Raw genomic sequence first — 16,245 nt, forward strand, 5'->3', positions numbered from 1 at the left:
AGCACAATCTGTGACTTTTCCCCGTTCACGCCAGGTCTAAAAATGTGAGCTTGGCAAGTGCGGGGAAGAGGACAGGCCAGCATGCCCGTCTCATTTACCATTTTATATGCCTTGTTTAGGCTCAGAAAATGGTATAAATGTAAGACAGCTAGGAAGACATTTAGAAGCTGCCCTGGATACGCCAAAGTTATGTTGAGGCTGACACCTCTACATAACTTTAGTAATCCACCGCCAGAGCAGGGGCTTTATTAAGACCAACGTCTAAAATGCCAGTCTTAATAAATGACCCCCTAAGTGCAACTTATGGGCAAAAAATTTACTGGTTCTAAAAAAAAAATAACACCATCATTGCCAACAGCACGGGGAAACAGGCAGGAAAGGGTAGAGCCATCTGTATTGGGGACATAAATTGGGTAGTTTAAAAAAAATTATCTCCAAAGTGGGTATTTTAAGGCAGTGCGTCGCAGAACTCAAAAGTCTAGAATTTCTTACCAACTATGAATAAAAGAAAAGAAAAAAAAGGGAAATAATTTATTAAAAATCTCCATTTGAAAGTTTCCATTTACAATCCACAGGTTCTAACGGCTTCATCTTTAACACTGTGATTTTCAACCGTAGTAACATTTTTGAAAAATATTTTTGTTTGTTCGGAATCAACATTTCACTGTGTTTGCCGGATGGTAGAAATGACACAATCTGTGTTTTCCACTCAGATGTTGTTCTCAATATGTAACAGGCGGTCTGTTTCTGAGCTAAATATGTGAATTGACGATGCGAGTACGTAAAACGCTGAGCAGATTCCGGCCTGGGAAAGCAATTATAAAGTCAGAGCCTTAGAGGAGGCATTCTCCTCCATCTGTAAGCAATGTTGTCTTACGGCCAAGAAAAAATCAAGAAGATTAGGTCTATGTGAAAGTCAGTAAAGACACAGAGGCAGCGCGGGCAGGGACAATGTGGCTGATTCATGTGTCGTGGCCCACCGTAGCCGTAACTTCAGGTTCTGGTTTCCTAGGTAACTAAAAGTGCATATTATTTGAGATATAAAATATAACAGCTCTACTGACTGGGAATGTACAGCTAAAGAGTAATTGATTTTCCATGAAACTCTGGATTATCTTGTCTATTGTATTTCTGGAAGATGCAATGACACAAAACATATCTCGGCACAATGCTGGCGCGTTACTGTGTATTTTCTTTTTCTCCTAATTAGATCAGCGCATGATGGTAAAGTGTGGGCTCTGCTCTTCATAGAATGTAAAATATGTAGTTCAAACTGTTTACACTGCGACATATGAGATCTGAGGAATTAAAGCGAAATCCGAGTCTTTTGGAGAGATTACTTCTGTGACGTAAAATAGCTTTATACAACATTTTTCTATTTTATACTGTACTGTACAGTATTATCTATCTATCTATCTATCTATCTATCTATCTATCTATCTATCTATCTATTATCTATCTACCATCTATCTATCTACCATCTATCTATCTATCTATCTATCTATCTACCATCTATCTATCTATCTATCTATCTATCTACCATCTATCTGTCTATCCATCTATTTTATATAGTTAATCAAATAATCATCATATATCGGTCACTGTCAGTTTATATTGATGAAATAATTTTCAATATAATCTATTCTATCTAAAGTGCCTATCTACCTATCCATCTATTTTATATATTCAAGTCACTGAATTGGTCAACTGTCCCATATCATTAAAGTCTTTATCCATTGATTGATCAATCAACTAATTTTTAATGTTATCTATCTATCTATCTATCTATCTATCTATCTATTATCTATGTATCATCTATCTATAGATCTAATATCTATCTATCTAATATCTATCTATCATCCATGCCTGGCTAAATCAACCTATCCATTTTTTTTAAACAAAATCTGACTATTACGGGGGTTCTCCCATCTGAAACAATGGGGGCATATCACTAGGATATGCCCCCATTGTCTGATAGGTGCAGGTCCCACAGCGACAACGAACCAGCGCTCTACTATTTTCAGCGGCCCCATAGAAATGAATGGATAGAGGCTGCGCATGCGCAGTGCGCCCTCCACAACTTTTTTGGCTCCCTTCTCGATAGCTCCTATCAGACAATGGGGGCATAGCCTAGCGATATGACCCCATTGTCTCAGATAAGAAAACCACTGTAATAGTCAGATGTAGTTTAAAAAATAGATAGATTGATTTAGCAAGGCATGGATGATAGATTGATAGATAAATAGATAGATGATAGCTATAATAGATAGATAGATGATAGATAGATAAATAGATAGATGATAAATAGATAATAGATAGATTGATGGATAGATATCTACAGTCATGGCCAAAAGTTTTGAGAATGACACAAATATTAGTTTTCACAAAGTTTGCTGCTAAACTGCTTTTAGATCTTTGTTTCAGGTTGTTTCTGTGATGTAGTGAAATATAATTACTCGCACTTCATACGTTTCAGAGGCTTTTATCGACAATTACATGACATTTATGCAAAGAGTCAGTATTTGCAGTGTTGGCCCTTCTTTTTTAGGACCTCTGCAATCCGACTGCGCATGCTCTTAATCAACTTCTGGGCCAATTCCTGACTGATAGCAACCCATTCTTTCATAATCACTTCTTGGAGTTTGTCAGAATTAGTGGGTTTTTGTTTGTCCACCCGCCTCTTGAGGATTGACCACAAGTTCTCAATGGGATTAAGATCTGTGGAGCTTCCAGGCCATGGACCCAAAATGTCAACGTTTTGGTCCCCGAGCCACTTAGTTATCACTTTTGCCTTATGGCACGGTGCTCCATCGTGCTGGAAAATGCATTGTTCTTCACCAAACTGTTGTTGGATTGTTGGAAGAAGTTGCTGTTGGAGGGTGTTTTGGTGCCATTCTTTATTCATGACTGTGTTTTTGGGCAAAATTGTGAGTGAGCCCACTCCCTTGGATGAGAAGCAACCCCACACATGAATGGTCTCAGGATGCTTTACTGTTGGCATGACACAGGACTGATGGTAGCGCTCACCTTTTCTTCTCCGGACAAGCCTTTTTCCTGATGCCCCAAACAATCGTAAAGAGGCTTCATCAAAGAATATGACTTTGCCCCAGTCCTCAGCAGTCCATTCACCATATTTTCTGCAGAAGATCAATCTGTCCCTGATGTTTTTTTTGGAGAGAAGTGGCTTCTTTGCTGCCCTTCTTGACACCAGGCCATCTTCCAAAAGTCTTCGCCTCACTGTGCGTGCAGATGCGCTCACACCTGTCTGCTGCCATTCCTGAGCAAGCTCTGCACTGGTGGCACTCCGATCCCATAGCTGAATCCTCTTTAGGAGACGATCCTGGTGCTTGCTGGACTTTCTTGGACGCCCTGAAGCCTTCTTAAAAAGAATTGAACCTCTTTCCTTGAAGTTCTTGATGATCCTATAAATTGTTGATTGAGGTGCAATCTTAGTAGCCACAATATCCTTGCCTGTGAAGCCATTTTTATGCAACACAATGATGGCTGCATGCGTTTCTTTGCAGGTCACCATGGTTAACAATGGAAGAACAATAATTTCAAGCATCACCCTCCTTTTAACAGGTCAAGTCTGCCATTTTACCCCAATCAGCCTGACATAATTATCTCCAGCCTTGTGCTCGTCAACATTCTCACCTGAGTTAACAAGACGAATACTGAAATGATCTCAGCAGGTCTTTTAATGACAGCAATGAAATGCAGGACTATGCAATTCATCTGATCACTCTTCATAACATTCTGGAGTATTTGCAAATTGCTGTTATAAAAACTTAAGCAGCAACTTTTCCAATTTCCAATATTTATGTAATTCTCAAAACTTTTGGCCACGACTGTAGATAGATAATAGACTATTTCATGGATGGCCAACCTGAGGCTCTCCAGATGTTGCAAAACTACAACTCTCAGCATTACCAGACTGCCAACAGCTATCAGCCTACAGCAGGGCATGGTGGGAATTGTAGTTTTACAACAGCTGGAGAGCCTCAGGTTGGCCATGCCTGGACTATTTGATTGATGATGGATAGATAGACAGATTAGATAGGATTAGTTAGGTAGATAGGTAGGTTCAAAGATAGATAGATAGATAGATAGATAGATAGATAGATAGATAGATGGACTGATAGATATGAGAGAGATGAAATATATCATAGATAGCTAGATTATGAATTAGACTCACAGATGGATAAGGTAGATAGACAATATAGATACATAGACAGATATAGATAGATTTAGATTAGAACAATCCTTTTACAAAATATTCTAATCTCTTCTTACATTCTGCACTGAGTATACAGTATATAGATCTTACTGTACTATGAGCACCTGTCTAAAAAAAAAGACAAAATCGATTACCAGCCCCACAGGACACTAAAGCCAATTGTCATCTGAAACCTGCCGTTCAGGGACAGGATGATTGAGGACTTTGCTTTGACTTATTGCACTCTCCCTTTCAAAATATAGTCCACATGCATGCTCAGTCAGCAACTCCATCCATGCCTGCCTATGGAGGAGGCGTCCGTTGGCCAAGACTCTCTTGCAGTGTATGTATAACCTGCACGGGACCGACTTGAATACATGTATCTTGTGCACAGTGATATGGATTGCGTTGGCACAATATGCTGTGAATGTCCGCTCGACCTCGCTGTATTTATTCACACCTACTGTCCTTAGATCACAGCGCCTTTGACAACTAAATGAGTAAAATCCCATAGTCCACCCTTCTCTCTATTGCTCTGGATATAATTGCTTGTTACAGAAGAATAAAAATGCTGAACCCTATGGTTTGAAGTCAGCTTTTGCTCTTTTTTTTTGCAGTATATTACTTTGTAGAAATCCGTTATGATGAAGCCCTACAGCCATTTGTAATGTACTTTTCGCAGCATTTTGCGCCTTTCGGTTGGAATGTATACAATATAATTCCTTTGCAGGTGCAAGTAGAGGTGGCCCCTTGTGTGACCGATGCATCTAATCGTGTTTCCCTACTCCACAATTATTCTACTTGATGGATGTGCTGAAATGTAATTCTTCAGTGGCCGACGGGGGAGTTGAAAGGGGGTGAGAAGGTCACAGATGTGAACACTATACAAAATGCATTACAGTAAAGGGATTAAATGCATCCCTATGTATACAACAAACACACATTTCCTACAGCACTGCGATTCAGATTAATTATCTTCATTATGTCCCTGGAAATATAGGAAAAAGCAGATTGCTGACGGAAATGCTCATAGTCCAACAAAATGAGCAGACCCAACAAGCTCACGGCATCTCTCCTATGCGCAAAAGACGTTTGCAATAGAACAAATGCATTGTGGGAGGGTAACCTCTTCCTGACTCTTCACATAAGTCCAGTGGTTGTCACATTTGGACCGACGTCTGGTACTTTTGCTTTTGCAGGCATAAGACTTATGCCAGTATTCCTGGCATAGAAGGGCAGCACCACCCGGGCTACCCAAGTGGTGGTAATGATCGGACAAACTTCTATTTCTGAGGTGGATACCAGGGTTGGACTGGGGTTTCTGGGACCTACCAAAAGAGATTATTCTCAAGGTCCTAACCACATATAATCAAAAATTTGAATGGGTTTTGAATCAAAGAAATAGACCCCAGTGGCAAGTGATTGGCTCCAAAGGTAGACATTTTATTTCCTCCTGGATGTTTGGGGCCCATTATGATATCAGAGCTTGGGCCCACCGGAGGATCTTCTGGTACTTTGGTGGGACAGTCCGACCCTGGTTGATAGTATGGTTGTTGATAATTACCTGGGGTACTATGGGGCACCGGTAGAGAAGGAGGACACAGCAGAAAGTGGATATTCCTGATGCCAAAACTCCTGGGGCACTGGGTAAAAAACTAAGGGTGAGTACCTCTGATGTTAGTGATGCCACTGGCTGTTAGTATGGAGATTTAGGTGATGATCAAAAAGATCAGGCTGACTTGGGTCCTAGAGGTAGAGCTGCAGGTAGGCTTTCCTTCATGCGGGGCAGTTCACTGCCCTCATTCTATAACTAAATACCCTGGCCTAGTACTGCAGCTTGCTGGTGCCTCCCATCATACTGGCTGCTGCAGCAGAAATATATGGCCAGAATTGGCTTTCCCATGGCTGATCACTGAAGGTTGGGGAAGCTGGATCCGTTCAGTTTTGAAAAGGACTTGTTTTTAAGTTCCTTTATACTAATTAACATCAAAGTCACCAGTACAATACGTAACATACACATTAATAGTGTCCATATCACCATAACAAGATGTACAATACATTTATTAGCGTAATTATTTGCTTGTACAATTTGTAAAAATAACTTTATATAAAATAAATGACACTTTTTAGTTTCCCTTAAAATGTAAAAAAATATATGTAAATGTACCTATATCCAAAAGAACATTTTGTCTCGAAGGAGGCAAATTATCAGTAACAGAATTAGGTTAAGAAAACTTTCTACAGCCTTAATGACTTTCGCATTGGCATTATTTAATCCCGGAATTCTAGGACGGAATGCAAAACGGAAGAAAGAAAGAAAGAAAGAAAAAGAAAGAAAGAATAGGTAGATAGTTGCAGACTAATCAAAGATGACTGCTTATCCGGAGAACATATGAACTTTTTTAATCAGTCTGAAATCTTGTGCAACTAAATGTATACATAGGTTAATTCCATTAGGCAGAAGATTTAATAATTAAGTGTTTGGCAGAGGACAGGAAGTACCTCTGGTCATATCTACATGACTTTAAAATGAGTCATTGTAAGTTCAAGACCCCTTAATTGAGCTGTAAGTGTGGGAATGTTTTTTCTCAGAGTAGTTAAAGAGTGCACAGAAGCTCCTCGATACCCTGTGCTCTTTTGCATTGCATTCTGTTCTAATAAATTTTCCTTGGATGAGATAACTGTAGGCAGACGACTAACTCCCCCTGGAAAATCTCTCCCAATAGAGAAAGTGCTTTACAAAATAGGAGTAAATTTAAGAGGTTGTAAACTTTTTACTTAGAACATGCATAAAAAAATATTCCAGCTCTTCCTCCCCACATTTTCTCTTTTCCATTGATTTTATTATTCTGTTTTAACCTATTTTACAACCAAAAAAAAGAGAAATATAATGTATAAAATTTTTCTCTGTGTGTCCCAGGAGACTTGTCACCTCCTAAGTCCTCCTCCTTACTGTCCCATTTCTCACTACAAAACAACTAGCTGAAGCAGAAGCCTACCTGCTGTGCCCTCTCTGCAGTAGGACCAAAAAAATCAATAAGCTCCATCTCATTGGCTAATCTCCTCCCCTCAACCATTCCCCAGCCAAAAAAATACAGAGGACTAGGAAGAGATTAACCCCTGAGCTCTCTGCGGGATTTTTCCAAGACTGTTCATTTTGTGAACATGTAAAAAATGCGCCAGACTGAGAAATAGTTGGGTCAGGTATGGTTAATTTTACCATGTATGTCTAGTTTTAGAACTAAGTAGTTTTAGACGTTCTTATATATAACATATTACCGTAAGTCCTTACAGGCATATCTTTCACCAGTCAAGAAAAAGTGAAAAATGTGGTGATCTACCCATAACTTTAAAAGATGCATATGCTTCTTCATAAAATTTCAGCTCAAATTCTTGTGGGCCACAGGCTATTTTCTCTTACTTTTAAAAATTGGTTGGCCACAAAAAAAGTCATAAGACTTCTTTTTGAGTGGTTTACACCAAAACTGGCTTCATGGAGATTCAGCAAAGCTCTAACTGTGACAATTGTCACCTTGTCAGGCCTGTGTTTTTTGGCTTGGAACTGGGGTTGCTGTTGAATCTTCAGTTACAGGGAAAAAGTTGTGTAAAAAAGGAATGAAAAAAGTATCAAGCTAGGGGTAAAAATATAGGGGTGTGGGAGTTGATGTCCTACCTAGGCTTTGAGTCTACAGTTACCCAAAAATTGCCTGTGTCCCATATGAGAGAGTCTTGCTGTTAAAATCACTTCATATCTGTGTGCTCTGTTACAAATTTTGCAGTGGGACCAATAAGTTTATGGTAAAGCCCCTGCATCATGTCCTCCAAAGGTCATTTCTAACCCTTTTTTTGAGAAAAAGCCAGATACCATATCGGATGGGTTTTAAAGGCTAAAACACCCTGGTAATTAATGTTGTACCCTTTGCACAAGAAGTATCCTTGCAGTTCCCCAACGCGTTGGTAGGGCAATGAATAGGATAGGAGTGATGGTAGTGTCACAGAGGGTGGTTGTAGTCCTCATGTGGCTAATCCTTCTCCTAGTGCAAAGGGTGCATCTGTTATTCCCTCGCACCCTGATACTTTGGGTTCCTAAAAGCCCAGCAAATGGCTGGTGGAGTCAATGACCAGACCCATTTGGTTGCAATAAATAAAGCTTTTCTTTACTGTGTAGATAATGGGAGGTATAGTACAAGTATATGCAGTAGGCACAGTTCTGAGGGATATCATACAGCAGGCTTTTCCCAAACGCTGTATATAGGCAGTGGATAAGATGGTAGTAGTAGTCCTCCCTGAGGCTCTCTCTTTAGATAAACTTTGCCAGCTTCCTAAATAATTGAAGGCATTCAGTTCTGTTCTCATTAACACTGTCTGTAATGTCCAGCCTGTGGGGCGGAGAACTGGATGGCTAGTTCGTCTCAGAAGTGTGACAGGTGCCAGAGGCAATCAACCCTTTCCACATGCAGTAAAGTCTGTTGCCATCAATGTGTCTTAGTACAAGCACAGTCTTGTACTTGTATTTATTATATGCTCCTGAGGAAGGGGACCATATTACTCCCCGAAACGCGTCAAGCTTGCTGATTCCAATAAAGGCAACTGATGTTTATGTGAGCCCTCCTGAGTATCTGGGACTTTATCTGTTCCATAAAAACTATAGGCCAGTGATGGCGAACCTATGGCACGGGTGCCAGAGGCGGCACTCAGAGCCCTCTCTGTGGGCACCCGCGCATTGTAAAAAGTCTATGGCGTACCAATATGCTTTAGACTTTTCCTGCCATTCATCAGCACAGGACGCACTATGAACAGCACAGGCAGCGCACTGAATGTAGGATATTAAGCTATTATAGCTAAATGATAAAGTACATGGATGATATACTATATTGGTATTCAGGTTAAATTGCCGTGTTGGCACTTTGCGATAAATAAGTGAGTATTTGGTTGCAGTTTGGGCACTCGGTCTCTAAAAGGTTCACCATCACTGCTATAGGCGATCTTGGCGAGGGAGGAGGAATCTGCAAGTGCCTTGAGTTTATCTTGTAGATCGTCTCCTTAGTGGAATGAGTACCTCTACCATGTTGTTTTTATACTTATCACCTAATATCCAGCCCTTGTTTATGACCACAAAGTTTTCAGTTGCCTAACCATAATTTACCATATTTTCCATTTGTTCTGATTTATTTCAGGTTGGCAGCTTAGGGGATGTGTCTTTTCTCAGGAGGCATGTTATTCCTGTTGTAGTCCTTTCCCTGTAACTGACACAGTATCTAACAGAAGATAGTGTAGGTGGCAGTTGAATTTAAACTGAGCATGTTCAACCACCACAATGAGGTAGACAGAGACATATGTAAAAGAACAAACAGCAGATGGCGCTGTACAAATACCTTTTAAAGGATAGTTCAGTGGCTATACAAAATTTTTATTGCATGCAATTAAAAAAGTATTCAAATCCAGGTGCTGATTTGAAAAATATACATACATTTTCATGACACAGCCCTATTAAAATGTAATTCTGCCCCATAAAATCCTTTGCTTACTTCTTTTGCATTTTTTTCCCCTTTACCTATACAATGGGGCAATTTAATAATTGAGCCCCTGCAGATCAGACACATATCCCTTATCCTATTCAAACGGGGTACATTTATTAAATCTGTGTGACAGTTTTGTGGCATAAAAATGTCACAAGTGATGTCGCCTGCAACATTTTGTGAATTTTTTTGCAGCTTCTGATGAAATTTCGTGACTTTTGATGAGCTTCACCACTTTAAGTAGAGAAGTGAAAAGTTAGTTGGGACTACAGATTAGAGCACTTTTATGTCTCATTTATGATGTGCCACTTTTAAAAAAGTTGCAAAAAGTCTTATCTCCTCACCAGACAACCCCATGGTGTACTTTCATTGACAGTGGCAAAGCCACATCACACTTGGGCCAAATCTAATAAAACCCAGCGTCGTCTTCAGAAATTTGGGACAGGTGCCCAAAGCAACTTCAGCTTTTTATATGAACATAGATTGTTGTATGTTGCCTATCTCTATGTAGTGCACTCTACTGTACCACTTCAGCAGGGGGTGGGGGACTAGGGTCCCAACTTGCTCAGGGACCACCGTTGGATTCACCTGTTTCCCTGCGGACCAGTTTAAGCCTGAGCACAAGTCAATATATGCTACAGATTTCTTATGCAGAGTGCAGATAAGATTTGCTGAAATCTCATCTATGTTGCTGCTAGCGAAAATGGGCAACAAGGATGGGAGAGGCACTCATAGGGTGATATATATATATGATACAAACAAGGTTATTTAGGATGATTAGGCTCACCTTAAATGGTTGTGCAAACGTAGGCACAACCCTACTGTACATAGGTGATAGTTGGAGGTCGGTGCTGCCAGTGTTGTCTAAGCCTCACTAGAATGGGTTGCCAGCCCCTGGGAGGTAAGTAATAATGTTGGAAAGGACAGGGCCCATGTGGAGATCCACACCCTCTGTGCAGACAGTTTATTGGCGCAACTAAACGACCAGACAGATAAGGATTTGAACTTATATTTTTTAGGATGACCTTTTTAGGATGACCTTATATGCCAGGTTGTTTAGTTGCGCCGACAAAGTGTCTCCACAGAGGGTGTGAATCTCCACGTGGGCCCCGTCCTCTTTCCTAGGGAGGACATACACAGTTGAGTGCCCTTGTGTAAGAATAGTAGAACCTGATTTATCAAAACTGTGGGGTTCATCATAGTCCTTAATTTCTATGACTCTCTAGTCAAGCCTCGGTAATTCTGAGCCAAGGGAACCTTGGATTCTTTTTTTATTGTGGTAATCTACACCAGTGATATGTCTACACCTCCTCCATCCCTTTTACTTTTTATTATTCTCAATTCCTTGGCTTTCTTCTTCCTTTTCTTCTTCACCTTCTTCTCACAATCGTTTTCCTTCTCCAGTTGATGCCCTTCCTGTCTTCCCTTTCTACTTCTTCTAATCAACTTTTTTGTCTTTCTTCTTCTTCCTTTTCTTTTTCTTCATCTTCTTTTCCTTCCACTTTTTTTTTTACTTCTTCCTCCTGTTCTTTTTAATACCGGCACCCAACACAATTAAAATGTAATTTCTTGACTCCCAGAAGCCTGACCACCCGTCACCCCTTATTTTGATGCTCTTAATAAAATAATGAAATGGATATTGAAATGTATTTTCAACACAGCTTAATCTAATGAAATGCATTTGGCATAGTAATTATATAACAATAGATTTTTGTTTACCATGCACTATATGTTTTTTCGATTAGTTTCATCTATAATTCATGTGTTTTGCTTATACGATTGCTACTGTGCGTAATAAAAATAACTGTCATGCATTCAGATAGACTGGAAGAGAATAGAAGAAAGATTGCAAGCAAGGGAGAGATGTGTCAGTGAAGAAGAGGGGAAAATGAATTCCTATGTATCCTGTATGCATAGAACACTCAATTATCTATAAGTTCTTTATTTGGAACTGGCTTTCCTAAAAATGCAAAACTCATTATTTGAATTCCTCAGTATTCCAGGAGGATATAAGTTCTATGGAGCCGAAATCAGTGGATTGATCTTGTTACATGTCCCCGGCATCCATCTTGCAAGGAAATAACTCATATGTGTTAAGCTGGGTGCTATTAATATGACTTTCTTAAAGCAAAAATTTTAACATTTTCATTGTTTTAAAAGATTTATTTCAACATATCTTTATAGTGATAGTTAATATTATATATAATGCAGTGCTTCTCAATTATTTTCTGTCATGCCCCCCCTAGGAAGAAGAAAACATTTCGCGCCCCCCGCGCGACTGTAAATAGTGTGGTGGGATCTGTGAATGACGGACACTTTGCCATCCACAGTGCCCCCCAGCCCATAACAGTGCCATTCACAGACCCCAACCCCTTAACTGTGCCATCCACAGATTCCGTGTGCCCGCCGCCGCCGTTTAAAGTTATTAAACATGCCCCCCTCACTCCTAATAGTACCGTATATCTGAATTTCTTCTGTATAATGCCGGCGCGTCCCTCAGTGATGTCACTGATATACGGTACTATTAGGAGTGAGGGGGGCATGTTTAATAACTTTTAATTCAATAATACATTTTATATTAGTATACCGGAGGGAGCGGTGGGGCGGGGCTATAGTACAGTGACTGCACCGCCCCATCGCTTTTGCCGGCCCCCAGCTCCTCCTCCCAGTCCCTCCCCCGGCCCCCGCTCCGTACATCGCGTCCAGCACCTGCGCCGGCCTCTGATCAGAGGAAGGGAGATGAGCGCTTCCACAATGGAAGCGCTCATCTCCCTGCCGTATATTACACTGCGAGCTTTCGGCCGCGCGGCGCCCAGTCCGCACACCCCAAAGGCCGGCCCTGAACGAGCCCCCCTTTACGGAGCCTGGCGCCCCCCCTGGGGGGCGCGCCCCACTATTTGAGAAGCACTGATATAATGTGACATGCTGCCTCAATGTTTTCATCACTTGTCATGTTGACGGAAACAGAATGAAAACATTTTAAAAATCTAAGTGGACATTTATCAAATCTGGCATGATTTTTGGTGTGGAAAGTTTGCAAGTGCTGTCTCATGTGGGAATTTGAGCTACATTTTGTGACATTTTGAGAGTGGCGCCTTCCTGTGCAACTTTCAGAAATGGAGTGAAAGGATGATCTGGATTTCAGAGAAGATCACTTCTTTGGAAACCAGTGCAACTTTTTAAAAAGTTACAAAAAAATTGCAACTCCTTGTCAGATATCCCCCAGGCATGCTTTCATTGAAATAGTCACATTGCACTTGCTCCAAATGTATTACTATTGTGTGCCATATTCATAAATTTGGTGCAGGTGTATACAGCAGAAACTCCAATCTAAAAACTAACGTTAAATACACCTACAATGATAAATTCCCCAGTTTAAAGCTGGCTATACATTATTTTTGCAGGATCTGTTGACTATGTAGTGAGTATAGGGGCCTCCCAATTCTCCAACGATGAAAGATGTTTGGAGAAAGAGGCATGCCACCATTCTTTTGCTATAGACATAGGCTCCCCTTTCCATGTCATGCTCAGACATGGACTTCAGTGAATTAGTTGTGGTTGACTTGGGTGCAATAGCTGTTAGATATACAAGCATTTTCCTATAGCATGGGTATTTTCTGGTTAGTCGCTAAGCGTACAGCAACATGGTCAGGTTTTCCGGCGCAGTTTTGGAAGCCAAAACCAGGAGTGGAAAAAAAAAGAGTGGAAAAAGAAGTCATATCCGCCCTGTACACTTTCTCTCCTTTTATGACCCACTTCTGATTTTGGCTTCCAAAACTGCATGCAAAAACCTGATTGTGTTGCCCTAAGGAGATATTGAGCTGTTGCTTAGGACTAGCGTTACACACATTCACAACCATTTAGAGGCAAAAACTCCAGAGAAAAGCAAAACAAAACATTCAATCATTTTAATAGAATGGTTATTACATAGAATAAGTGGCCATACGTGATGCATCCAAGGAAACATCACATCTTTTGCAACATACAATCGGTAAAAATTGGTAGTTGTAGTTTTCTGTCAACAATCAGCCCAAATGCCAGTATAAGGGTATGGCCACATGGTCAGGTTTCTGCATGCAATTTTGAAATCCAAGGTCAGGAGTGGATCATAAAAGGAGAGAAATTATAAAGGACAGACACAAACTTCTCTTTATTTGAATTCCAAAACTGCATCAGAAAACCTGACCATGTGGTCGTACCCTTAGAAGTGTTGTGTTTTCTATTGTTGCCCCTGTAGAGGCTAAAAATCTTTTTCTGCTTGTTTTTTTTAAAGATACCATTGGCCAAAGTACAGTTGAATATAGAGTCTTTAATCCAACTCTCCGAATCTCATGGGAATGGCCAACTTTGGACTTCCTTAACTACATGCAGCCAGGTCTTCATTAGCATAACAACGTGGGAATGGTGGCTCAGTGGTTGACACCGTTATGTTGCAGCACAGGGGACCTGGGTTTTATTCCACCCTAGGGCAATATCTACATGCATGTTCTCGAGTGGTCCAACTTGAAGCTCCTGGCTCACAGGGCAAAATTATATAACGTGGCCAATCATGTACTACAGATGAGCAAATTGTTTCTTAAGAATCAAGATTCAATTTTTCAAACAGTTCTGCTTCATCATAATCTTGATCTTGATTTTTCAGGATCTTTCTGAGGAGTAAGTTTGAGAGGGAGAGAGAAAGAAAGACTTTTCCAGGCATTTACAGTACTTTTCATTCAGGTATAATTGATCCCTACCCACATCGAATCGTAATGTTGATTTGGATGAATTTGACCCGAAACTAATTTGAAAAAAATTCTCTCATCTTTAACATGTTCCATTTATAATGCACTTGTCTTCTTATGTTGCAGAAAGACCTCTGGTCCCGCTCAGGCATCAGGACCTGTGTACAGCTGCTACCTCTATACCCCTGATAAATACTGATAGGATGGGCTTCAATTACATTGGTCCCAGTGTTTGTGCCTGAGATAGAGCACTTGTCTGAGATTGTGAGCCTCATTAGGGACAGAAACATATATGAACGATGGAAATCATTGTACAGTACTGCAGAATATGTTGGCAATTTGTGAGCAACAGTGAATAAATCAAATCTATAAATTGTATGAAATGTATAGGTCACTGCTTCCTGCAAGATCATTATATTCCTCTCCTGCTGCTGTCATTAATTTCATGATCTTCTTTCCATCTCATAATCCAGTAAAGAACAATATTAGTACCATACGTAAGAGCCATAGAATTCCCCAATGTTCTACCCCAGTTCCACATTATTGGAATTTCACTGTTGTAAAATGCAAGACAAGACCATCAAGACACTCATCACACATAACTCAATATGGTCGAGTAACTGTCTAGCGTATGCCAAAGTTTTTATGGTAGACGTTGACATCTTTTTTATTGCTGACATGTTTCTGTAGCTCAACTGCCAGTCGTCAACCCTGAAAACAAGTCATCATGACGAGGTTTATTTGTGACCAGACTTGAGTGACATCCATTGGATCTGGAGACCAAAGAGCGGCTTATTTTAGAACATCATCACTGCTGACGCCTGAAATATTCATTAAAGAGAGCCTGGTTAATAAGTAGAGCAGCATAGTCCCAATTTCCACAATTCATGTCTCCAGAATCTCGCAGTTTAAGGCTAATTACTATTTTCTGCTACCAATGAGCTAATTAATAATTTTACAGCTACTATTTGTAGTGGGGTAATTAACATTTTTGTAGCTAGTGGGTTATGTGGAAGAGCAGATTTAACACTTTAATAAGTAGCTGCAAATGAATTGTTACAATATTCATCAAATGGACAATTAACTATTCCTTGTCAAGTGCTTGCACAACATGTAATTGTAGACTCGAGTGCTTTTCTAAAGAACTATGCAAGTCAAATAATGAAAGAGAAATCACAGAGAAATTCAAATAAGACCCGAGCCATGGGTTCAGAAAAGTTTGTCAAAATAACATAAGAGCAATTAAATCTGAAATAGTAAAAGAAAATATGAAAATAATTATGAGATAAAAATAATGGAAAAAAAGAAAATTAACTAGCAGCAATGTCAATTAATTTTCTAAATTTATTAAAATGATTTATTTGTTTCATGTATCATGGATGTGCAATTGGTTAGTAAAGATTATGCATGTAGAAAATAAAAAAAAAGGATTTGGTTTCATATAAATAGTCACATAAAAAAAAATTCTATGTGGTAGAATGGAGAACCACACTCAATTCAATTGATTCTGGTGCCAATCAAGGGCTGAGAACAGCCAATGTACATATAGCGAAAATTGAGGCACACAGATTTTAAGTGTTGCAATCAAACTTTATTTTATTTTAGTAAAAAGTTTGATTGCAACACTTAAAATCTGTGTGCCTCAATTTTCGCTATATAAAAAAATTCTAATGAAAATTTGATTTAAATATATATATATGGCAATTATATACTTTCATTAATGAAACATTTCCTTTACACATAGATTAAAAAATGTTTCTATTAGTCCATGTTTTTTCCTAACCCT

At 39.7% G+C, this 16,245-nt stretch overlaps 1 long non-coding RNA gene across 1 annotated transcript; it reads left to right on the plus strand.

Moving 5' to 3' along the window:
* The first annotated feature begins 911 nt into the window (after positions 1-911).
* LOC122943049 lies at positions 912-15,335 on the plus strand. The gene is made up of 3 exons (XR_006390816.1): positions 912-1,012; positions 14,378-14,454; positions 14,586-15,335. It is a non-coding gene; the product is annotated as an uncharacterized LOC122943049 (long non-coding RNA).
* Positions 15,336-16,245: the final 910 nt, after the last annotated feature.

This window comes from Bufo gargarizans, chromosome 7 (assembly GCF_014858855.1).
Source record: "Bufo gargarizans isolate SCDJY-AF-19 chromosome 7, ASM1485885v1, whole genome shotgun sequence".
Classification (NCBI taxonomy): Eukaryota; Metazoa; Chordata; class Amphibia; order Anura; family Bufonidae; genus Bufo; species Bufo gargarizans.